The 26662-nt window shown below is 36.3% G+C and overlaps 1 protein-coding gene across 13 annotated transcripts in view; it reads right to left on the bottom strand.

The window, feature by feature from the left end:
* Window positions 1–26662, bottom strand: part of PEAK1 (pseudopodium enriched atypical kinase 1) — a 315488-nt gene that overhangs the window by 220486 nt on the left and 68340 nt on the right. For 4 of the 13 annotated variants that reach the window (XM_081549532.1, XM_081549526.1, XM_081549527.1 and 1 more), the window contains one exon: window positions 25812–25932. The exons of 7 other annotated variants lie outside the window; for them this stretch is intronic. The gene's annotated coding sequence lies outside the window, so the exon portion shown is untranslated. Of the gene's footprint in view, window positions 1–23446; window positions 23503–25811; window positions 25933–26662 lie in introns of all 13 variants that reach the window. 2 more of the 13 variants (XM_081549531.1, XM_081549530.1) reach the window with 2 other exon arrangements.

Below are 26662 nucleotides of genomic sequence, written 5' to 3'. Positions count from 1 at the left end.
AATTTCTAATATTGTACCCATAATCCATGTAGAAGAATCTCAAAATATTTGTCCCATTAGAGTTTACAAGGCAATTTGGTGCAAAGCAGTGATATACTAAACTGAGTTCAGTTCCTAAGTTCTATGTAGAATAAAATCTGAATATGAAAAAAAAGAGGAAAAAATACCCCAGCTAGAATACATTCGGGAAACCCTTGCCTTAGTGTGACCACAGCAAGCAGGTGAAGCTGAGTTGTCATGTGCTTTCATATTGAGAGGATAAATGAGCAGTGACAGGGCCACAGAAGAGCCAGAAGCAGTTAAACTCCTTGTAAACTCTACATTCTCTGGGCTAATTAAAGTTCTCAAGCGGAAATCCCACCTTTCTATTTTGGAAGTGATTTTAAAAAGATGTTCGTGAGGTCTTTAGATCTATTTTCCTTCAACAATATACAGATGAAATTTTCTTGGCTTATAAGTTAAAGATGATTTTTCTAATTGGGATCTGGAAATCCACCTGCATCTTTCTCACTGCTTTTTTAAAATCTCTCTCCCTTTTAGTGACCAAGATTCTTTCGATATGAATATAATCAACATAAATGTTAAGTTACTTGAAGCTGAAGTCATTATGAAGAATGGATTAAGATTTAAAAATAGGTACAAATAGAAGAGAATAGTATAAATAGGATAGAGAACTGGAGATAACTAATTTTTCCAAAATAAACTATAACCATAGACTGCATCTAACTTCTACAGTTTAGAAATCTAATACTATACAGTTAGAAATTTGTCTATTAAATGTTCTAAATTTTAAGAGAAATATGATCTCAAAATATTCTCCACAGACTATAAGAGATAAAATCTTCCTATTTGCTAAGCCATTTCAGTCGTCTATCTAAGCATCCTTCTCCTGTTTCCCTGCCCTACTCCCACCCAGATTCATCTTTGGATTTTAGAGACTGATATAATGAACTTCATCATTAGTAGCCTATTAACTTTGACAAAGGGACTCTAAAATATTGATAACAAACACTTTCAACTATTCTATTGTGATAAAAAACTACAATACTCTGGGTCTTACTTTTGGTCTTGACGATCTTTCAAACAGATGAGTAAACACAGAACTTTTAAATTAAGAGAAGTAAAAGGAAGGACACAAAGTATTTCCAATAAAAACATAAATGCCAGAACCATTTCAAAGCAAAGTTATACCCACTTCATTAGAACGAAAATTAATCTACATTTCCTCCTGGTATAAATGAAACACAGGGCTAGAAAGCTTTGTTTTAAGACTCCTTCTATCTTTATTTCAATTTGTACTTTCCATCTGATGACAGCATTGTCTGAATACAGGGAATTTCCCTCATCATAGAAATTTCCTGGTGGCACTCCAGAAGGAAAAAAATCACTCTTGGCTCCCAATCCAACTGCCTAGTAATGGTAGAAAGATAACTCCCTAAGACAGTAAGATGGTGCTGAAACTGATATCTCATTTACCTCAAAACATAGAATCATTCACAGTCTATATTCTGTTTAGGAAGCAGCTTGTCATTTGGGATGTATTTAAAAAATTATCAGTGACAAATGAGTTCTTGATAGAGGTAGATAGAAGAAAAACTACTTCATGTACACTATATTTTGAAAATTCTCAGATATTGTTTAGTAAGCAAAATAATCCCAATGGCTGCTACAATTATTTACCTCAAGTAAATGTATTTAACAACAAACTACATCCAAGAATGTTTTTCACAATAATAATGATATTCAACTATCATTTAAAGTAAACTTTCTAAACATGCAACAAAAATCCAAATACTTCTGATAGGGCTCACTGTTTTCTACAGAAATTAATGATATCATTAAGGCCAAAAATAAGCAACCAAATTTTATAAATAAGAACCAAAGATTTTTATACTAAAAAGTATTACCAAATGATTACCAACACAATGGTGGATAGCTTAATGATTTTTTAGTAACTATAAAATCAAATATTTGGATGTTAAATTAAACTATTCCCTGCACTCATAAGATTACTATTTTAAATTACGTAAGTCAATGTTGGGAAAAGGGTACATCTAAATTGAAACCAGTCAATTAAATAAAGAAATAACCCAATGAATCATTATAAATTCCTATGCCAATAAGATAAAAACTCAAACTTGGCTCTAATGTACTCAAAACATGTCTGTATTTCTTTTACACTCACAGTCTGTAAATAAGAGGCAGATAATTATTAAACAAGTTCCCTTTTATAACTTATATAAATATGTTTAACAACTGACCAGTTTTAAACATAAGTGGAACATTATGTCAATAACTACAAAATACACTGAGGCCATAATTAAATATTCTTATTTAACAATAAAAAATTAAATATCAATTATGATTGAATTGTTTTATGTTTCTTGGAAGAAAAGCTATGACCAACCTAGACTGTGTATTAGAAAGCAGAGAGATTTTTTGCCTCAAAGGTCCATATAGTCAAAGCTATGGTTTTTCCAGTAGTCATGCATGGATTTGAGAGTTTTACCATAAAGAAAGCTGAGCGCCGCAGAATTGGTGCTTTTGAACTGTCGTGTTGGAGAAAACTCTTGAGAGTCCCTTGGACTGCAAGGAGATCAAACCAATCCATTGTAAAGGAAATCAGTCCTGCATATTCATTGGAAGGACTGATCCTGAAGCTCCAATACCCTAGCCACCTGATACAAAGAACTGACTCTTTGGAAAAGACCCTGATGCCGAGAAACATTGAAGGCAGGAGGAGAAGGGAATGACAGAGAAAGAGAAGGTTGGATGGAAACATTGACTTGACGGGCATGAGTTTGAGCAAGCTCCAGGAGATGGTGAAAGAATGGACACCTAGAATGCTGCAGTCCACTGTGTTGCACAGAGTCGGACACAACTGAGCAACTGAACAACTGTGTATATGATAGAAAAGATATAATATTGTAAAATGACAAACGCATTAGTATGTTGTAGCACTGTTTAGTCCTAGTTCACTAAAAAGTTTTATATTAGTTTTTTAACACTGATGAAAAGTGATTCTATCTTAATGATCCACTATTAAAATGATTAATAAATCACACACACACAAAAAAATAACTACAAAATATACTGAGGCCATAATTAAATATTCTTATTTAACAATAAAAAATTAAATATCAATTATGATTGAATTGTTTTATGTTAATGCTGAAAAACTAAACAACTATATCAACTTTAATAAAATACACTAGATATTACTTTTGATATAATCAGAATCATTAAAAAGAATATGTTTTAAGTGGGAAAAACATAATGTTACTACAAAAGTCAAAGGTTAAAATGATTATAATTAAGGAAGATATTTATACTCTGAAGATTTAAGAATTAATTGACACACCTATGAACAATTAATCATCAACAAAAGAGGCAAGAATATACAGTGGGGCAAAGACAAAGACAATCTCTTTAGCAAGTGGTACTGGGAAAGTTGAACAGGTACAGGTAAACCAATGAAGCTAGGACACATCCTCACACCATACACAAAAATAGAGTCAAAATGTTTAAAGACATAAATACAAGACCATATGTAACTCCTAGATGAAAATATAGGTAAAACCAGTGTTTTCTTAGGTCTGCCAAGGCAACAGGTATAAAAGCAAAAATAAACAAATGGGACCTAATCAAACTTAGAAGCTTTTGCACAGCAAAGGAAACCATAAACAAAATGAAAAGACAACCTACAGACTAGGAGAAAATATCTGCAAAGGATGTGGCAGACAGGGGCTAAATTTCCAAAATATACAAACAGCTCCTACAATTCAATAACAACCCCTTCAAAACAAACAGACAACCCAGTTGAAAAATAGGCAGAAGCCCCAAGTAGGCATTTCTCCAAAAAGGACATACAGATGGCCAATAGGCACATGGAAAGATGCTCATTGTCACTAATTATTAGAGAAATGCAAATCAAAACAACAACAGGGTACTACCTCACACCAGTCAGAATGGCCATCATTAAAAAGTCTACAAATAATAAATGCTAGAGAAGATATGGAGAAAAGGGAACACTCTAACACTGCTGGTGGGAATGTAAATTGATGTAGCCACTCTGGAAACCAGTATGTAGAGATTCCGCAAAAACCTAAAAGCAGAGTTGCCATATGATCCAACAATTCCACTCCTGGACATATATCCAGAGAAAACTCTAATTTGAAAAGATACATGCACCTCTATGTTCATAGTAGCATTATTTACAATAGCCAAGACATGGAAAAAACCTAAACGTCCACTGATAGATAAATGGATAAAGAAGATGTGGTACATATATACAATGGAATATTACTCAGCCATTAAAAATAACAAAACATGCCATTTGCAGCAACATAGATGCAACTAGAGATTATCATACTAAGTAAAGTAAGTTAAAAAAAAAAAGACAAGTACCATGTAATATCACTTACAAGGGGAATATAAAATACAACACAAACATATCTACCAACAAAAATAGACTCACATACAGAGGACAGACTTGTGGTTGCCAAGGAGGAGAGAGATGGGGAAGGAAAGGACTAGGGGTTGATTAGCAGATGCAAACTATTACATATAGGATGGATAAACAACAAAGTCCTACTGTATATTCAGAATTGATGACAAGTCATACTGGAAAAGAATACAAAAAAGAACATATGGGTATATATATGTATTACTGAATTACTCTATTATAGAACAGAAATTTAAACTTTGTAAATCAACTATATTTCAATAAAATCTAAAAAAAAAAATTAATTGATAAACATGTTATGGGAAAAGAAGGAAATGGCAACCCGCTCCAGTACTCTTGCCTGGAAAATCCCATGGACAGAGGAGCCTGGTAGGCTACTGTCCATGGGGTCACAAAGAGTTGGACATAACTGAGTGACTTCTCTTTCTTTTCTTTTCTTTATGGGAAAAGGAGAGAGCCGTCCAACAGTTCACAGTGACTTCAAGGACATTTTAATACCATAACAGCTTCTTGACAACCACTACCCTGCAGTCCAGTGGAAATGACTCTAGTTTAATAATGGAAGTTTCACTTTCCAATAACAGAAGATCAGTTTACAATAAACCATATGGATTTTAATCCATAATGATAGGCCCATTATTACAAACACATTTTAAAAATCTTTCCAAGTATGATCCTAAGGTTTCTCTTCAATGAAAAAAAAGTGTACAAACCTTATACAATTGTGGGGATTAGAGACAATGTTTAAAAAGTTTCTAGCACAGAGAACTTGCAGGGTATCTGGCACAATTACATGTTTTAAATATAATACAAAACTGCACATTAAACATCTTTAAAAAGAATGAAAAAAAGCAACACCTGGGTTAAAGATCTAACATCATGCAGACCAAATTTAGTAACTGGCATTCTTTTGTACAGTATTCTGAACAAAAACTTTCTAACACTGTAACAAAACCATCAAAGGTTCTAGTCAATACAGGAGCCAAATTAAAAACATATATAAAGAAAACAGAACAAATAATATTTACTGGCTACCTATTACCACACTAGGCACAAAGCTAGCAACATATGACAACAAATTTATATTATAGTTTTACTGATGAGGAAACTAAGGCTCTGAGAGCTATTCAGTGGCAAAGCTGGGATTCATGGGGGTCTGAATGACGACAGACTATTTTCTTTCCACAGTACCACACAAAATTCATAGAAAAGTAATTAATAAATTCAGAAAGCATAAACTAGGCAAGATAGGTGTTTTTGAAGCAAAGGAATTATTCTCACTTAAACATTTAGGGAACAAGAAGAATATCAGTTTTAGGTCATTGGAAAACTTAACCAAAAAACCAACATGCCCGTTAGACAAAAAAAAAGTCAGACATAGCAAAATATTTACCATCAAGTTGCTTAATAGGTATACAAAGATCTAGGAGGTATAGAAAGTTTTCCAGACTACAAAAACAGTAGTTCATAGATTAAATTTCTTCATTTCTAAAATGTAAGATATTTCTTTTTCTATGAAGAAGAAGAAAAATCATACTTATTTTTTATTAAAGTACAGCCAACAGGCCATGAAGTAATTTTGCAATTTTTAAAACCAGTGCCATTACATATTTGCAATTTACTAGTGATTTCAAACGAAAATACAAAGCAAAACAAAATTTGATCATGGCCACTGTGCTCCTTGCATCATCTGGAGAGGTACTTGCTCCTCAGATCAAAAAGCCAAAATCTCCATTTTCCAGTTAATGTTAGAAGACTAAACATCGCCAATCAGAGCAAGGGATAAAAAAGCAACAAAGCAAGGTCTACTATTTTCCTGCAATAGAAAACTAAAGTTATGCTTCCAGGTAATGAAAGTTTTATTGATTTATCATTTAAGAACTCAACCATGCAACTAGAGACTGTCATACTAAGAGAAGTCAGAAAGGGAAAGACACGTACCATATGATATTATTTATACGTGGAATCTAAAATATGACATGAATGAACCCATCTACAAAACAGAAACAGATTCGTGGACATAGAGAACAGACCAGGGGTTGCCAAGGGGAAGAGGGGTGAGTGAGGGATAGAGTAGGAGGTTAAGGCTAGCAGATGTAAGCTATTACATATAGAATGGATAAACAACAAGGTCCTACTGTACAGCACAGAGAACTATATTCAATATCCTGTGATAAACCATATGGAACCATAATGGAACCATAATGGAAAAGAATATAAAAACAGAATGTGTATATATATATGTATAAACAGAATCACTTTGCTATACAGCAGAAATTAACACAACACTGTAAATCAACTATACTTCAATTAAAAAAAAAAAAACTCAAAAAACTCAATTAGATGAATTTCAGTCTTTTTTTTCCCTCTGCCAATCAGCATGTTCTAGATCAGTACAATTCTTACCTAGTACAGAGTAAATTGGCTTTCAACCGTTCTAATATTTGATATAATCAAGCAAATCAGAAAGGTAAGTCAGAGGAGAAAACTCACAGTACATTATAACGATCTGTATAAATAATTTTCAAGAAATCAGCAACACAACTCACACTCATTAGCTAGGATGACCTAGATGTGACCATCCTGTTGATTGACACTGCAGTTTTTTGTCACTGTGTTATTTTGCATCAGTGATGATGTAAAAACAGCAGAACATATAAGTAAAAATGTACCGCAGCCATACCAAAATTATAAAAAAATGTAATAAAGCAGTCTTCTAGGAGTTTACTTCACAAAGGAAAACAAGGATGACAGGGAAAATGCTGACTACAGTCTGCCCAGGCTTGAAAAAAGTTGTAATTTCCTTCCTCAATCAATTTCACTAGTCAGTTAACTAACATCCTGGTTCTAATTTAAGGGCTGGGCCTGCTCACTGTCTGAATCACCAGACAGAAGGGAATGGCAAACACTAAAAGGAAAGAAATACAATTCAAAATTTTAAATGTGTGTAATACTTTTAAATGTGTGTAATCAGGGAAAAACCACAGTAAAAACAAAAGTTGCTTTAAATTTTTTTTCTCTGATTTTGAAAGTAATAGTGGGGCTTCCCTGATGTCTGTGTACGTGTGTGTGCTCAGTTGTGTCCGACTTTTTGCAACCCCGTGGGCTATAGCCCACCAGTCTCTTCTGTTCATGGGATTCTCCAGGCATGAATACTGGAGTGGGCTGCCATTTCCTCCTCCAGGGGATCTCCCCAACCCAGAGATTGAACCCGAGTCTCTTCTGTCTCCTGCATTGGCAGGCAGATTCTTTGAGAATCCGCCTGCCAATGCAGGAGATACAGGTTTGATCCCCGATCTGAGAAGATCCCACAGGCTGCAGAGCAACTAAGCCCATGCTCTAGAGCCCAGGAGCCACAGCTACTGAAGCCCACTTGCCTAGAGCCCTTGTTACACAGCAAGAGAAGCCACCTCAATGAGAAGCCTGGAAACCACAACAAGAGAGTAGCCCCCACTCTCTGCAACTAAAGAAAAGTCTGAGCAGCAACGAAGACCTAGCACAACCAAAAAATATATAAATAAAATTAAAAATAAATAAATAAAATAGTTACAGAAAATTTGAAAAGCACAGATGTGTATAAAGAAAAAGTCATCAGCAACTCCATCAGAGATAATTAAATATATATTAATATATCAACACGTACACAGTTATTTTTTCAAAAAGGTGTTTGTGGCTGTACATTACAAATTCAGAATCAAACCTCTTCTCATCATTGGTCCAGACTACTATCATCTGTTGTCCGTGTTATTACAATAGCCTCTTAACTCCATCTTCCCAATACTGCTTCTCTCCAGTCTATTCTACACAAAACAGCCAAAATGATTTAAAAGTCAATCAAATTTCATTTCTCTGCTCAAAATCCTACAATGACTTCTCATCTTATAATCATAAAGGCCAAAGTGGTTATAATGACCTATAAGATAACTCTAAGGCCCTCCATTTTCACCCCCAATCTCTACTTCTCTTACCTTATTTCCTACACACTTTATCCCTTGGTTTATCTGACTCAGGGCTTCCCTTGTGGCTCAGCTGGTAAAGAATCTGCCTGCAATGCGGGAGACCTGGGTTCGATCCCTGGGTTGGGAAGATCCCCTGAAGAAGGGAACTACTACCCACTCCAGTATTCTGGCCTGGAATTTTATGGACTACATAGTCCATGGGGTCGCACAGCGTCAAACACAACTGAGCGACTTTCACTTCCAATTTATCTGACTCAGCTATTGACCTCCAAGCTCTTGCTGGAACACATACATATCTCTGCCTGAAGTCTTTGGACCTGCAGTTCCCTTCATCAAGAATATTTCCCCTCTGGCCCCCCGTCCCAGATAAAACATTGCTTTATCTCTCCTTAGCTTTCTTCAGGTGTCTATTCAAATGTCACTTTTCAGAGGGGCTTCCCTGGTGGCTCAGTGGTAAAGAATTGCCTGCCACTGCAGGAGACATGGGTTCAATCCTAGCTCCAGGAAGATCCCACATACCTCAGAGAACTAAGCTTGAGCACCACAACTACTGAAGCCCACGCACCCTAGAGTCCCTGGGCTCCACAAGAGAAGTCACTGCAATGAGAAGCCTGAGCTACGAAACTAGAGAGGGGCCCCTGCTCGCTGCAAATAATGAAAAGCCCAAGCAGCAATGAAGATTGAGCACAGCCAAAACTAAAACAAATAAAAATTTTTTTAAATGTCACTTTTCAGAGACTTCCCTGACTCACCTTATATAAAGGTAAGTCTCTTTTTCCTTGGTATTTCCTATTTACCTTTACCCTGTTGTATGTTTCTCCAAAGTACTATCGCCAACTGACAAATTTTTTGTTTATGGTTCTGTCTCTCCTGACTAAACTGCAAATTCTATGAAGGCAAAGAAAGAATCTGTTTTGTGACACACACACCCCTGCCCCGCCCTCCACACACACACATACACACACGGGACTCTACCTCTAAATTTTAAAACAATGTCTGGACTGTCACTATTTCTGAGTGAATGGCTGAATAACTGCATGAGCAACTGGGATCAGACTATACCTAAAATTTATACTCAGCCTTTATCATTCACTATTATTATCTGGTAAAGCATTCCTAATTTTCACATAGCATCCCATTATAGATATAGGCCACAGTATACTCAATTTTCTACTTTGAATATTTAGGTTGTTTCTAGATTTTGTTGTTCTAAATTTATAATATCATAAATATCTTTGTATACACTTTTACATCCTCATATATACCAAATATCCTTGAATATATACCTTCTTGCACAGCTTTGGCAGTTTTTCTAGGATAAAGTATTTTAAATAAAATTGTTGGATCAAAAAGCAAATACATCATGAATGCTTTTAACACATTTTATAAACTATAAACATCAATAGGTGAGTGTAAGTAAGATGGATACATAGTATGCATGGATGAGAGTATGCACATGATAGAGTTCAACAATCAGAAGTAAGGAATCAGAATTATATACAGCACAAGGACAGATCATTTAACGAAAGGCTGAATTTTTTAAAAAACAATATAAAAAGTTTAAACTTTGAAAAAAGAAGAAAAAAGAAAGAAAACAATAAAATGAGACGTATAGCCCAATGCCATTTATAAAAATTATAAATTTATACACAGAAAACACCATGTATTTTATAAAGATATAGAAACATCTAAAGATGTATGCTAACTTCCTTAGAGTGGGTGCTTATGAAAGAAAGCTAAATGAGTAAAGACAGGGAAATGAGTGGGGTAAAGACAACAAAATAACCAATCAAGATACAGGTCTACCCCTTGCGATGCCAGCGTGAGAAGCATTAATCTTCTCCTAAAGGTTGGGAAAGAGACAGGGGAGTAAAGGAAATCCAAATAAATTCAACTGGGCCAGTATAATCATAAGAGTTCCATGTAAACAAAAACTGTTCTAAGTACGATTATACAAAATTAACATCATTTATTTTAAAAGGAGCCAAGAATATTTCACATATTTGAGAAAAAATTCAGTAAATATTGATTTTTTAAAAAATCAAGAAAGTAAAATCATTAGGATTATAGTCAATAATCTAAAGTAACTATATGATCAAACTGAGAATTTGATGATTTGTCTGAAATTACTAGGTCTATAACATTCCAAGATTAATCTGAGTACAATACTGGCCATAAAAGACCCTGAAGATAACATTCCAAACACTATAAATCCAGCTCAGGGAATCTACACAAACTCAATTTTTAATTTACACATTTGTTATAGAAATCATGTTACAAAATATTTACCATAGACCAAGCCCTGTGAATGAAATAACATCTAAAACCATGGCATCACATAAACTTTAGAAAATACAGTAGGAAAAAGTCACTTCTCAGTACCTCTTTATTGGTATAGCACCCATATAAACACAGCCTTAAACAGAAGGGGTAGGGAGAAAAAAATCTGAAGCACATTTCATCTTTGAAATGAACAAAGAGGAGGAAACTATTTTAGCATTTCATGCAATGGAATTAAGCAAGAACTTTTAAAAAAATCACTTCCCTTAGCATATTGGTCTATTCGTATTAAATTACAACTGAATCTGCCAATGATGCTTTACAATATAATAGATTCTTCAGGAAGTCAATAAATAAAAATCTGGATTGGAAGTGCAACTATATAGCTTTCTGGAACCTATAATAAATGATCTTGGGGGAAGAGGGATATCATTATTTTTCAAATGTACAAAACAATACAAGTTCAAGCTTTTTTCTGCTATTGAACTCAAACTATACACCAAAGGATGCAAAATGAGCAACAATAATCAAATCAACAGTGACAGGTTAGCATGCACAATTAACACAGCAGACAATGGGAATAGCCTTCTCTAAAGACTGCAGTCCTGTGTAATGCAGATTTAATTTAGGTCACAGAAAATTCTACGAAGATCTGACAGCTTCTGCTTTGAGTAGGTGAAACTTGCTGCATACATCAGCATAAATAATTAGGTTCAACCGTTCATTCACCAAGCAAAATAAAGTAACTTTCCTCAAGCTGGGGGAGGAAGCTATAGCTTTACCTCTACCTTGAATTGTAGGGATCTTCTGATTTATCCTAGAAACAGTGTTCTCTTTTAGAACTGATGATTATAGTTGTGTTGTTTGGTCACTAAGTCGTGTCCAACTCTTGCTACATCATGGACTATATCTCACCAGGCTTCTCTATCCATGGGATTTCCCAAGCAAGAAAACTGAAGTGGGATGCCATTCCTTCTCCAGGGTATCTTTCTGACCCAGGGATCAAACCCCCATCTCCTGCAATGGCAGGTGGATTCTTTTCCACTGAGACCAGGGAAGCCCATAGTAAAGGAAACCCACAACTTAAACAGAATCCCCAAAGGGACTTTCACTGCAGGGGGTGCTGATTTTATTCAAGGTCAGGGAACTAAGATCCTACATTCTGCATTAAAAAACAAACAAAAAAAAAGAGTCTCCAGAAAGAAATCTATAAAAGGTAGGATCTCCAATTAGCAGCTCACTTTAAATAATTAAGTCTTTCTGGCTTCTGTTGAGCATCTTTAACAGAGTAGCTGTGGAACATGATATCAATGATCTAATGTCATTTGTGTTTGAATTCTAAAAGACTCCCACACACACACACCAAAAAAAAAAAAGCTTTTTAGATTCAAGTCAGTAAACCTCTTGAGGGTTGAAAAATTTAATGCACAGGTCAGTACTGTCTGTTTATACTAATACAGGAAACCAATATAAAATTCTAACTTAACAAATTATTTAACATTAAATGACTCTTTAATTAAAGAAATATTCTTTCCTACAGTAAAAATAAAATCCTATAAATTGCAAAGACAATGCTGAATTTTGAAATAAACAAGTTGATGAAATAGGTATAATATACATAGTGTTGTTAACGTGAAATTTTAGAACTTGTAAAAATCCCATAAAATATGATACACAAATACTTAGTAAACTATAAAAACATGCTTAGATTTGAAAAATACCAAATTCATAAAACTGATTACTCCTGAGACAGGGAGAGGGATGAGACTGGGAGGGATTCACAGGAGTCTCAATTACCATGATTCTATAATCTGTATATTTATCGGCTAAAATGCTAACAACTTACTTGGCAGGCAATATTTTATTTGCCATGGGTATACAATAACGGTAGACCCATGACATTATGAATTTGTCAAAACCCATGAAGGTGTACAACATAAAGAGTAAATCCTAATGCAAACTTTGGGCTTTAGTTTATAATAATCTATCAACATTGGTTCATTAACTGTAACAAATGTACCACTCACTATTCTGTTTCAACCTTAAATTAGTATACTGTAATTCTATCTCAGCACTAACCACTCAGAGTTAGTCTGGAATCCACAAACCAAAGGGCATTATCCCAAATAAGACTGCACTTACTTTAAATGCCAACCACTCTTCAGGGATCTCCAGGCTATCTGCATTTCTAATCAACTTGTCAAATAAATACTCAGAGATTCCTATGATTGCCTCAGTTTGATAACTTGCTAAGACAACTGACATAACTCAGGAAAGCATTATACTTATTATTATAGTTTTATTATAAATAATACACACAGGGCAAGCTCTGAGATGGCCTGAATGAAGGGCTTCTAAGTCCTCTCCCTATGAGGCAGGGTACATCATCCTCCCAACACATCACTGTCTTCACCAATCAAGAATCTCCACTGAGCTTTGGTGTCACTTCAGTCTCTCAGCTGTCTGACTCTTTGCAACCCCATGGACTACAGCACGCCAGGTTTCCCTGTCTTTCACCAACTCCTGAAGCTTGCTCAAACTCATGCCCATTGAGTCGGTGATGGCATCCAACCATCTCATCCTCTGTCATCCCCTTCTCCTCCTGCCTTCAGTATTTCCCAGCATTAAGGTCTTTTCCACTGAGTCAGTTCTTCATATCAGGAGGCCAAAGTACTGGAATTTCAGCTTCAGCATCAGTCCTTCCAATGAATACTCAGGATTGATTTTCTTTAAGATGGACTGATTGGATCACCTTGCAGTCCAAGGGACTCTCAAGAGTCTTCTCCAACACCACAGATCAAAAGCATTAATTCTTCAGCGATCAGCTTTCTTTATGGTCCAACTCTCACATCCTTACATGACTACTGGAAAAACCATAGCTTTTAACCAGATGGACCTTTGTAAGCAAAGTAATGTCTCTGCTTTTTAATATGCTATCTAGGTTGGTCATAGCTTTTCTTCCAAGGAGCAAATATCTTTTAATTTAATGGCTGCAGTCATCATCTGCAGTGATTTTGGAGTCCCCCAAAAATAAAGTCTGTCACTATTTCCAGTGTTTCCCCATCTATTTGCCATGAAGTGATAGGACTGGATGCCATGATCTTAGTTTTTTGAATGCTGAGTTTTAAGCCAACTTTTTCACTCTCTTTAACTTTCATCAAGAGGTTCTTTAGTTCCTCTTTGCTTTCTGCCATAAGAATGGCATCATCTGCATATCTGAGGTTATTGATAGTTCTCCTGGAAATCTTGATACCAGCTTGTGGTTCATCCAGCCCAGCGTTTCTCATGATGTACTCCACATATAAGTTAAATAAGCAAGATGACAATATACAGCCTTAATGTACTCTTTTCCCAATTTGGAAACAGTCCATTGTTTCATGTCCAGTTCTAACTGTTGCTTCTTGGCGTGCATACAGATTTCTCAGGAGGCAGGTAAGGTGGTCTGGTATTCCCATCTCTTGAAGACTTTCCCAAAGTTTGTTGTGATCCACACAGTCAAAGGCTTTGGCATAGTCAATAAAGCAGAAGTAGATATTTTTCTGGAACTCTGTTGCTTTTTCTATGATCCAATGGATGTTGGCAATTTGATCTCTGGTTCTTCTGCCTTTTCTAAATCCAGCTTGAACATCTGGAAGTTCTTGGTTCATGTACTGTTGAAAGCTGGCTTGCAGAATTTTGAGCATTACTTTGCTAGCGTGTGAGATGAGTGCAGTTTTGTGGTAGTTTGAACATTCTTTGACATTCTTTCTTTGGCACTGGAATGAAAACCTACTTTTTCCAGTCCTGTGGTCACTGCTGAGTTTTCAAAATTTGCTGGCATACTGAGTGCAGCACTTTCACAGCATCATCTTTTAGGATTTGAAATAGTTCAACTGGAATTCCATCACCTCCCCTAACTTTGTTTGTATTGATGCTTCCTAAAGCCCATTTGACTTTGCATTCCAGGATGTCTGGCTCTAGTTGAGTGATCACACCATGGTGGTTATCTGAGTCATGAAGATCTTTTTTGCACAGTTCTTCTGTGTATTTCTCCCGGCAATCTTGATTCCAACTTGTGTTTCTTCCAGCCCAGTGTTCCTCATGATGTACTCTGCATATAAGTTAAATAAGCAGGGTGACAATATACAGCCTTGACGGACTCCTTTTCCTATTTGGAACCAGTCTGTTGTTCCATGTCCACTTCTACCTGTTGCTTCCTGACTGGCATACAGGTTTCTCAAGAGACAGGTCAGATGGTCTGGTATTCCCATCTCTTTCAGAATTTTCCACAGTTTATTGTGACCCACACAGTCAAAGGCTTTGGCATAGTCAATAAAGCAGAAATAGATGTTTTTCTAGAACTCGCTTGCTTTTTCGATGATCCAGCAGATATTGGCAATTTGATCCCTGGTTCCTCTGCCTTTTCTAAAACCAGCTTGAACATCTGGAAGTTCACGGTTCATGTATTGCTGAAGCCTGGCTTGGAGAATTTTGAGCATGACTTTACTAGCATGTGAGATGAGTGCAATTGTGCGGTAGTTTGAGCATTGTTTGGCATTGCCTTTCTTTGGGATTGGAATGAAAACTGACCTTTTCCAGTCCTGTGGCCACTGCTGAGTTTTCCAAATTTGCTGGCATATCAAGTACAGCACTTTCACAGCATCACCTTTGAGGATTTGAAATAGCTCAACTGGAATTCCATCACCTCCACTAGCTTTGTTCGTAGTGATGCTTCCTAAGGCCCACTTGACTTCACATTCCAGGATGTCTGGCTCTAGGTGTGTGATCACACCATCGTGATTATCTGGGTCGTGAAGATCTTTTTTGTACAGTTCTTGTGTATTCTTGCCACCTCTTCTTAATATCTTCTTCTTCTGTTAGGTCCATACCATTTCTGTCCTTTATCGAGCCTATCTTTGCATGAAATGTTCCTTTGGTATCTCTAATTTTCTTGAAGAGATCTCTAGTCTTTCCCAATCTGTTGTTTTCCTCTATTTCTTTGCACTGATCGCTGAGGAAGGCTTTCTTATCTCTCCTTGCTATTCTTTGGAACTCTGCATTCAGATGGGAATATCTTTCCTTTTCTCCTTTGCTTTTCGCTTCTCTTCTCTTCCCAGCTATCTGTAAGGCCTCCTCAGACAGCCATTTTGCTTTTCTGCATTTCTTTTCCATGGGGACTTTCTTGATCCCTGTCTCCTGTACAATGTCACGAACCTCTGTCCATAGTTCATCAAGATGGAATCAAGATTGCCAGGAGAAATATCAATAACCTCAGATATGCGGATGACACCACCCTTATGGCAGAAAGTGAAGAAGAACTAAAGAGCCTCTTGATGAAGGTGAAAGAGGAGAGTGAAAAAGTTGGCTTAAAGCTCAACATTCAGAAAACTAAGATCATGGCATCTGGTCCCATCACTTCATGGGAAATAGATGGGGAAACAGTGGAAACAGTGTCAGACTTTATTTTTTTGGGCTCCAGAATCACTGCTGATGGTGATTGCAGCCATGAAATTAAAAGACGCTTACTCCTTGGAAGGAAGGTTATGACCAACCTAGATAGCATATTTAAAAGCAGAGACATTACTTTGCCAACAAAAGTCCGTCTGGTCAAGGCTATGGTTTTTCCAGTGGTCATGTATGGATGTGAGAGTTGGACGGTGAAGAAAGCTGAGCGCCGAAGAATTCATGCTTTTGAACTGTGGTGTTGGAGAAGACTCTTGAGAGTCCCTTGGACTGCAAGGAGATCCAATCAATCCATCCTAAAAGAGATCAATCCTGGGTGTTCATTGGAAGGTCTGATGTTCAAGTTGAAACTCCAATGCTTTGGCCACCTCATGCGAAGGGTTGACTCATCGGAAAAGACCCTAATGCTGGGTAGGATTGGGGGCAGGAGGAGAAGGGGACGACAGAGGATGAGATGGTTGGATGGCATCACCGACTCAATGGACTTGGGTTTGGGTAGACTCCGGGAGTTGGTGATGGACAGAGAGGCCTGGCGTGCTGCAATTCATGGGGTCCCAAAGTGTCGGACACGACTGAGCGACTGAACTGAACTTCTGTGTATTCTTGCCACCTCTTCTTAACACTTCTGCTTCTGTTAGGTCCATACCATTTCTGTCCTTTATAGTGCTCATCTTGGTGTCAGACTGGCCCAAAGTCCCAACGCTCTAATTATGTGGTTGATGTTTCTGGTGAGCAGGCCCCATCCTAAAGTCACTGAGAAGTACACCATGAACTGTCATATTAACATAACAAAAGCACATCTTATTCACTTAAAAACTAAGATAATACCCTCACTATGGGAGAATCTTCTCTTAATTTTTTAATAAAATATGAAAGCAGAGTTTAATGACACATACTTTTAGATTCATAGGAGGCCAGTGGTATAATAGGAATGAAAGAAAGGGAGTATTATTAGAGGACAACTTTCAAGGGGAGTACACTTCACAACTAGCTCAGATTGGAAATCATATCAAATAAGATTTATCAAAAAGAATCAAAAGAAACCAATGTCACATTTGCCAACATTGAGGCTTATGTCAATATAAAGCCCAGAACTGGCATATTGTTAATATAAAACCAATTTAAATGCATTTTTAAATGGATACATTGGTTACAGCACATAACAATGGTTAAGGTCTATACTGATCAAATGGAATCCATAATGAATGATTTAAGAGTAGAAGAATGAACTGGAAAGGAAACCAAGTTGTAGTCTTTATAAAACTTGCTCCTTTCCACAGAGTTAAATGAAGGAGCAAAGACTCAAAAACTATGCCACAAACCAAAGCGCTGAGGGTTAAAAATTATATTTTATAGAATTGTCTCTTTCTTCACCAACATCAATAAATAAGTTACTAAATCTACCTTTTTGGCATAATAAAGTCATTTCAATAGAACTAAAAGTGCTACAGTTTCAATGTCAACTCTTCTGAAAATAAATGTTGCTGCCATGCCTCAGAATCCAAATTGCACCAGCAGGTCATTACTCTGTTCTATTCTGTTGACACATTTTAACTCATTTTATAAACCAAGAATTTGTTTCTGTTCTAAAATCCTGGGGAAAAAAAATGTTTATGGGAAGGCAATTTCATTTTGCTAGGTTGACAGTGACAGTCCCTTGGGGGAGAGGCCAACTCAAGCAGGACTGAAGCAGCTGTTAGGAGCCAATTTTCCTACCTGTTAATTGCTTTTGTGACTAGGCTGCACCAGCTCAGACACCCACCTGACAAGCAGTAGATAAATCGAAATAGTCATATCTCAGAGTATGAAAATTAGAAGGCTTTCACCTTTCCTCTGAAAGAATTTAACTAGGGGACAGAACAGCAAAGGAAGAGGAAAACATCAAATGTACAGAAACATTAATTGCAAAAAAACACTAGTTGCAAATATAATTAGCACCTTCCTGATTACCCAAAAAAAAAAAAAAAGAGGAAAAAGTTTAAAAAAAAATTTCATAAATAGCCAAATAAAAAGCATTCATTTGGTCATTCAACAAATATTTACTGGAATAATTACTATGGCAGACACTGTTCTAGGTGCTGGGGATACAGCATTAAACAAAACAGAATATCTATGCCCCCATCAGCGTAGATACACAAGAAATAAATATCAACTAGTCATTAGGTGCTAAGAAGAAAATAAAGCCATTTAATAGTGTTAGAGAAACACTAATTTTCAGTGAGTTCTTAAGGAAAACTTCTTTGAGGAAGGAACATTTAAGCTGAGACTTAAATGACAAGAAAGATAAAGCCACGCAAATCTGGAGGAAAACCATTCCCCATAGCGGGATAACAGAAGTCCCTGAAGCTAGACTGACTTTATAGAACAGAAAAGAAGGCTGGTGTGACTAGAGTTTCATGAATAGGGTTAAGAATGGCAGCAGATAATGTCTCCTCAAAATGCCACAGTCATTTCAAAGTCATCAGTTGGGAAGATAAAAATAAAACTGTGACCAATGAGCTATTCATAGGAATTCTCTTTTGGGCTAGTAATGACCACCCAGAAACTTTCAATACAAAAAGAAGAGAAACATGAGTTAAGGAATGTCCCAAAGGCAAAGGTTTCTCAATCAGAAAGGATCAACATCAGAGTCCTAGGTGAATCAGTGTTTCAGTTATGGTAAGAGCAATAAGGCTCCAAGTAAGATTAATATCTAGTGCTGGCATGTTAAAACGTAGAACTCATAAATGAACTCTAGACAGAAATTAATGTTTCTGGACATGCTTTTCCTAATCCTTGCCAGATCTACTTATTTCAGACAGTTCAGAGAACTTTTTAAAATTTAAATATAAACAATGGATATGATAAAACATAACCCACTTAAAATAGAAATTTTAGAGAAATTTGCCATGGGTAATGCTCTTTCTAGAATCACAAATTAGGATTTTAAAAACAAAAACATTTCATAAGTAATTAAATCAACTTTTCCTTCTATAGAAAGCACAGATATAAGTTTACAAAGCATCTATAATATTAAACAATGCTATCTCTTAAAAATAAAATACATCTATTAAAATAGAACTCATCTTATTTGAAGGACAAACTATATTTTCCAGCATTGAAGGATTCCCAGATAACACTGCACTGTTGTACAACTCCAAGACTTTTTGTAATGAAGGTATAATGTAAAAATTGCCAAATTATGCTTACTGCTATTGAATAGGCACATCTCTCTATAAAAGCATTTTGGTAAGGCTCTATTCGTTTTGAGAAACAAGAATAGAAAAATAATGGAGATCCAAAGCTTGCTTTAGATGATGTATGTGGCAAAGTGTTTTCAGTAAGCCACATGCTAGTAAAAAAAAAGAACACCGGCATCAGAGACTGGAATCCCACCTCTAACACTAAACTGAACCTCAGTTTTCCTTATCAGTAAAATGAAAATATCACCTACTTTCACAAGATTTAGAGGAAGATTAAATGAAATGTAACAAGTGAAGATTAAAGGAATCCACTCTTACAGGGTAATCACAATATCCATTAAACGAATAGGGGCAAGCACATGTTAAAAAGAGAGAGAGAGAGAGAGAAAGATTATTATAAAGTATAGGTTGTAAGTGATGAATACAATGTAAATAGAACTCCTCCAGATGAATATACAGGGCAAACTCTTGTGTTTTACCTATAAAGAAATAGAAGCTCAGGGAGTTTGAATGACCAGCCCAAAGTTAAAAAGCAGGCAGAAAAGGGGCTAAAATCTTGCCTAACTACTAAAGGTGGCATATGTTTTATAGAGCACTTTCACAAACCAGATCGAACTGATCTTCACTATGAGGTAGTTAATCTGGCTCATGAGAAAATCCAAGGCACCAAAGTCAGCCAGTGAGTTAGTGATAGAACCATGTGTAAAACCTGGGACCCTGAATACTGCTTCTCTTAAAACAGAGACTGAGTGTTTCTTACCCATAACTTGATTAATAGAAAAAACTATGTCTTAGCAAGCAATCACACTGTCGTATTCAGTTAATAATTATGTTTAAAGTCATACTACAAAGACATAAACGTTTCCATTCTGCACTTAACAGAATCAGCTTCTTAACATTAAAATACTCAAATCAAAGACAAGTTTTTTGACATATTTCCCAAACTAAAACCTCAGTAGATATTGGTCTACTGCAAAGTAGCAAGAATTATTTTTATTCTGTTTGTTCATAGATTATTTAAATAGGACAGCTGGGTTAGTGAGTTGCTGAATGTTTTATCATAATCAAACAGTACGTTGTTTCTATCATTAATGACTCCAATACTCACATTCTTAAAAATTACTTAAGCAATCCTATAAACTGTTCTTTATTTTATGTAAGATTTTGTAGTTAACCCTTAGGTCAATCAACTCTTGTACTTAAAGATGATTCACATCTGCAAAATAATCATGTTAAAAATATGGCATTATTATGCAGCTGAAGGGACAGACAGGCTGGGAAACTGATTAAAAGGGCTCAATGGAGATAAGCCAATTGAAAATACAGCATCTAAATAACAGTCACATTTACACGTTTCTCAACATTGTTAAAAGTATATAAATCTGCTTGATAGTCCAAATTCTTGCTTTTAAAAGGATCAAGCTTTGAAGGAAGATTTCTAGGTTTAAAAGAGGACATGGCACAGCAATGGAGGAGGTCAGAGCTCAGTTAGCATGACGGTTTTCAGATCACTTGTGCAAATAAGAACACGTTAGCTAGGTTCCAAATAGGTTTCTACTCAAAATCACTTTCAAAGATGTGAAAATAAAGGGCCATGTGCATAAAAGTAATTTCTGAGTTTTGCAACTAATAACTGGCAATACAGCTTTTTGGGTGAGTGAAAGAAGAGAATCATTAAATTAATATACAAATGAGCAGCAATCACTTACACTATTTTCCCATGAATGAGAGAAGAATACATAATTTGGGTGGGGATCAGCACTTGAAATAGTTATGGCCAGAGACTACCATCAAATTAACTGCTTAGCTCAGTTCATAACATTTCACTTGGGCCCATCAAGGATTGTCATCCAAAAGGCACAGCCTGAATGTAGAAGAGTAAGCTTTCTGATAAACTGAGATTGTGCTTACACCCTAAGGTATGTTGCTTGTCGGTCTTCTGAGCATTTTTAAAACTACATTTGATAATAATACAATTTTGAATCCCCTTTACCTAGTGCTAATTTTATAGTATACTTTTTAGATAGACAAACCATTAAGTAAATGTGTTACAGATTCAATTGAAAAAACAAGGCCCCAGCTTGTGAAAAAGCAACAGTACAGATAATACTGATTCCCATAGCTTTCTTAGCCAGAGACACAGCTAGGAATTGTGATCACACGATTCAGAAAGATCATGCTGAAGCATCTTATGAATTAATACAGATAAATTCTGTACAGTCCATTTTGTTCTGCATTAAAATTACCTAAAATCGATCATTTGAAATTGACTGTTATACAGTACAATCAATTATTGAAATAGTCCATTTCTCAATCACCTTCATTATGCAGTTTACTGCAAACATAGTCCTCTAGAGCAGTTCACAAAGTGTTCCACTAATTACAGTCTTCATTCAGCACACATTTATTAAGCACTTGTGTACTATACACTATTAGTACAGGAAATAGCATGCTGAATCAAATTAGCTCCTGCCTTTAGAAGCAGAGGGCATGGCTTACAGAAAAGCAAATATTACATAATGCAACAAGTGCTATAAAAGTAATGTGTACAAATCACAACAGAAATATAGAAGGGGAAGGACTTAATTCTTCCTCGGGAAGTGAAGAAAGGCTTGTCAGACTGTATTTTAACAGAGACTTACAGGATGAGCAGGGACTTCCCAGGTGGCGCTAGTGGTAAAGAACTCGCCTGCCAATGAAGGAGACATAAGAGATGTGGGTTTGATCCTTGGGTTGGGAAGATCCCCTGGAGGAGAACATGGCAACCCACTCTAGTATTCTTGCCTGGAGAATCCCATGGACAGAGGAGCCTGGTGGGCTACAGTCCTTTGGGTCGCAAAGAGCCGGACACAACTGAAGTGATTTAGCACAGGAGTTTGGTAAATATACTAGAGATTGTTCATGAGGAAAGGGAAGTAGGACAGACCTATAGCATGTGCAAAGTTGCATAAGTAGAAAAGAGGACTTGTTTGTCAGGGCAACAACAGAGCTCACTAACAGTAAAAGTAAGCCACAATCAGAACAGGGCACAAAGGATCTTCAACAACATTGAAGCCATGTTAGGAGTTTAGCCTTTATCTCAATAAAAGTGTGAAGCACTAAAAAGTTTCAAGCAGGGATGTGATAATGATTTTGGTTTTAAAGAAATCCTCTGGACATACAACAAAAGGAAGGAATAAACTTGGAGGCAATCAAGTCTAGTAGATTTATTAAAAGATCATTAAACTCACTACTGCCTTTAGATCAAGGCAATAGGATTTCCCCTCATGTGGCCACACACATCTCTCTCCATGTAATAAGCAGAGAAAAGGACCAAAAGGAAGTGTCACCTTACTGGCTCTCACCCTAACAGACTACTTTCTACTGACCTGGAATCCCAGAACTCCTAGCCCAAATGGCAGAGTCCATTTCCAGGACAGGTCCTCATGTTGGTATGTGCAACCCTAAACTAAGCACTAAGTTGCTTCAGTTGTGTCTGATTCTTTGTGACCCCATGGACTGCAGCCCGCCAGGCTCCTCTGTTCATGGAATCTCCAGGTAAGAATACTGGAGAGGGTTGCTGTGCCCTCCTCCAGGGGATCTTCCCAACCCAGGGATCGAACCAGTGTCTCTTATGTCTCTTACACTGGGTTCTTCATCACTAGAGCCACCTGGGAAGCTCACCCTAAGTCTGAAAGGTAGCCAAAGGGCAATTGCTATGGGAAGATGGGGGCTGTAGAGAAAGCTTCGACTTTATCACAATTTTGGTAAATACACATGTATGTATATTGATATATATCTATGTATATATATTTATAATATTAAACATAAATAAACATTTAAGAAATATTTTATATGGTAAAGTATATATTATAATATATAAACTATAAGCATATATAATATATACAATATTTAACAATATTGTATATATTATATGTAATATGGCAAATTTGAAATTTCATACCATACTTGTGTATCAATGGATATTTGTGCCTAGAAACCTAAGTTTTTTATGATATATACTCCTGACCTAAATTTTTAAATTTTTTAATGTTTTAGAGAAGATCTGAAGTAATTCTTTGACAGAAAAAAAATATGTCCCCCTTAAGATAGACATACTAAAGTCAGGATCAACTTACTAGAAAAGTCAAAGCAATGTGAAGATAGATCAGCCAACCACATATTGGATAAGAAGCTAGTGAAAAAAAAGAAAAATCATTTAGTGAAGGATCAGTGTGTGACTAAAGGCAGATATTTTTTATCCACAAATGAGCTACTGTGTTGCACAGCTCTTCTCCTTATTGAACAGAGATGCATGGCCCTCACATTAAATAAAGAACTCAGTGAGCGAAACACTGTAGCAAGCATCTGTTGGCTAATGACAAAGAAAACCATAGACCTTTTCAGGCCAATTTCCATCCAGCTGTAAGCATGGAAGCAGCAAACACACATATTTCTTTTCAATACCAACCCCACTGGACAGCTACATGTAAAAGAATGAAAGCAGAACATTTCCTAAAATCATATACAAAAATAAATTCAAAATGGATTAAAGACCTAAATATAAGGCCAGGAAGTATAAAGCTCTTAGAGAAAAATATAGGCAGAACACTGTTTGACATAAATTGCAGCAAGATCCTCTTTGACCCACCTCCTAGAGTAATGGAAATAAAAACAAAAATAAACAAATGGGACCTAATTAAACTTAGAAGCTTTTCCATAGCAAAGGAAACTATAAACAAGATGAAAAGACAACCCTTAGAATGGGAGAAAATAATTGCAAATGAAGCAACTGACAAAGGATTAATCTCTAAAATATACAAGGAGCTCAATATCAGAAAAACAAATGACTCAATCAAAAAATGAGCAGAAGACCTAAACAGACATTTCTCCAAAGATATACAGATGCCCAATAGACATATGAAAAGATGCTTAACATCACTCATTATTAGAGAAATGCAAATCAAAACTCACACTGGTCAGAATGGCCATCATCAAAAAATCTACAAACAATACATGCTGAAAAGGATGTGGAGAAAAGGGAACCCTCTTGCACTGCTGGTGGGAATGTAAATTGATACAGCCACTGTGGCGAATAGTATGGAGATTCCTTAAAATAAATAGGAATAAAACTATCATATGACCCAGCAATTCCAGAGTATACTGGGCATATACCCTGAGAAACCCAGAACTGAAAAAGACACAGGTACCCCAATGTTCATTGCAGCACTATTTACAATAGCTAGGACATGGAAGCAACCTAGATGTCCATCGACAGATGAACAGATTAAATGGAATATTACTTGGTCATTAAATGGAATTAATTTGAGTCAGTTCTAATGAGGTGGATGAACCTAAAACGTGTTGCATAGAGTGAAATAAATCAGAAAGAGATAAACCAAGTTTCGTATATTAATGCATATATATGGAATCTAGAAAAATGGTACTGATGAACCGTTTTCAGGGCAGGAATAGAGATGCAGACATAGAAAAGGGACTTGTGGACACAGCAGGGGAAGGAGAGGGTGGGATGAATTGAGAGTAGCACTGAAACATATATATTACCATATATAAAATAGAAAGCTAGCAGGAAGTTGCTATATAACACAGGGAGCTCAACCTGGTGCTCTGTGACAACCTAAAGGGATAGGATGGGGATGAGAGGGAAGTTCAAGAGGGAGGGAATACATGTATACTTATAGCTGATTCATGCTGATGTTTGGCAGAAAGCAACAGAATATTGCAAAGCAATTATCCTTCAATTAAAAATAAATGTGCATAATTAAAAAAATAAACAAATTTTTAAAAATCAGCCCCAAATAACTATGAAAAAGAAGCTTCTCAGCTTTCATGTCATTTTGCGTCAAAGGCATTCCAAATACTAAACAAGACACTTAGATAAAGTTAACTCTAAACAAGCAGATATCAAAATATAAAACTGCATTTTATTCTCATTCTACCTTTCTCTGTATCCATATCCATGGTAAAGAGAATTGGCCTATAGAAAACACTAAATAAGACTGTAAACTAGGCAAAGTTTGTCTTCTGAAGCCATCACTTGCATTATAAGTTACTTTTTTTCTGTCTCTATTTCACTTTTTCTATTTTACTTTTTCTTCCTCTCTAACATTTTTCATATTTTCCAGGGTCTCTGCTGTAACCGTCTCTCTGAGGTGTGCTTTGGCCTCCCTTGCTCTGGTGTTGAATTTATTTTACCTATATTTTTCTCAGTGTCAGATGACCTGATAAAGAACAACACCTACAAACATCCATAACTCCTTTCCTTTTGCCTCTCCTTCTGTCCAAGACTAATGCTTTCATGTAACCCCAAGATCACACCCTTTCTTGCTTTCTCAGAAATCTTTAAAATTTTGTAGTATTCAATTTTCTCTCTTCACTTTCTTAGTGTCTTTTCCTCATTACAAAAACACATTTAAGTCTCTTCCTAAAAAACAATAAAACCTTTAGCTTAAAAGGTAAATAAAGCTACTATATGGAACTTACCCTATGGTGTCCTCCCTTTAGTCTTTGCCCTCAAGCAAATTCACTCCCTGGTCCAGAGCAATAAGTCTTCTGCTGACACCATTATATTAATCCCAGGGTTCTTAACCTAGGGCTGTAGAGTCTGTGGATAGAATTCAGAAGACTCAAGAACTCGGGTGGCAAAAATGAATCACTTCTTTATTTTCTACAACCTCTAAAATTACTAACATATACTGTATTTACAAATATACTAAATTACTATGAGCCTTCCACTATAAAATCCCATGAACAGAGAAGCTGTCCATACTAAAGGCTACGGTCCATGGGGTCGCAAAGAGTCGAACACCACTGAGTGACTTCACTTCACTTCACTTCAACTATATCTTGTGTAGTATGTTAAACAAGCACATATTACTCTACACCATTCATTTGGTAATGGCTGCTATTGTTGTTGTTTAGTTGCTAAGTTGTGTCCGACTCTTTTGCGACCCCGTGGCCTGTAGCCTGCCAGGTCGTCTGTCCGTGGGATTTCCCAGGCCAAGAATACTGGAGTGATTAGCCACCCGCTTCTCCAAGGATCTTCCCAATCCAGAGGTCAAACCCACATCTCCTGCGTTGGCAGACGGGTTCATTACCATTAAGCCACCAGGGAAGCTCTTGGTAATATGTTCATATAATTGCTTTCCTTTGTAATCCTACATATTTTATTTTATCCATCTGTGGCAAACTGTATTTCCCGAATGTACTACAAAAATATCTCCCATTTCACACGCTTTTCTATGATGTAAACATGCCACTTCCCTATAAAGAAGTAGAGCCTGGGACTCCCCTGGCTGCACAGTAATTAAGATTCTTTGCTTCCACTGCACAGG

Source organism: Giraffa tippelskirchi, chromosome 12 (genome assembly GCF_054371585.1).
Source record: "Giraffa tippelskirchi isolate mGirTip1 chromosome 12, T2T-mGirTip1v1.2.pri, whole genome shotgun sequence".
NCBI classification, from domain to species: Eukaryota; Metazoa; Chordata; class Mammalia; order Artiodactyla; family Giraffidae; genus Giraffa; species Giraffa tippelskirchi.
The sequence above is the reverse complement of the archived record's forward strand: the minus strand, read 5'-3'. Positions and strand labels throughout refer to the sequence as shown.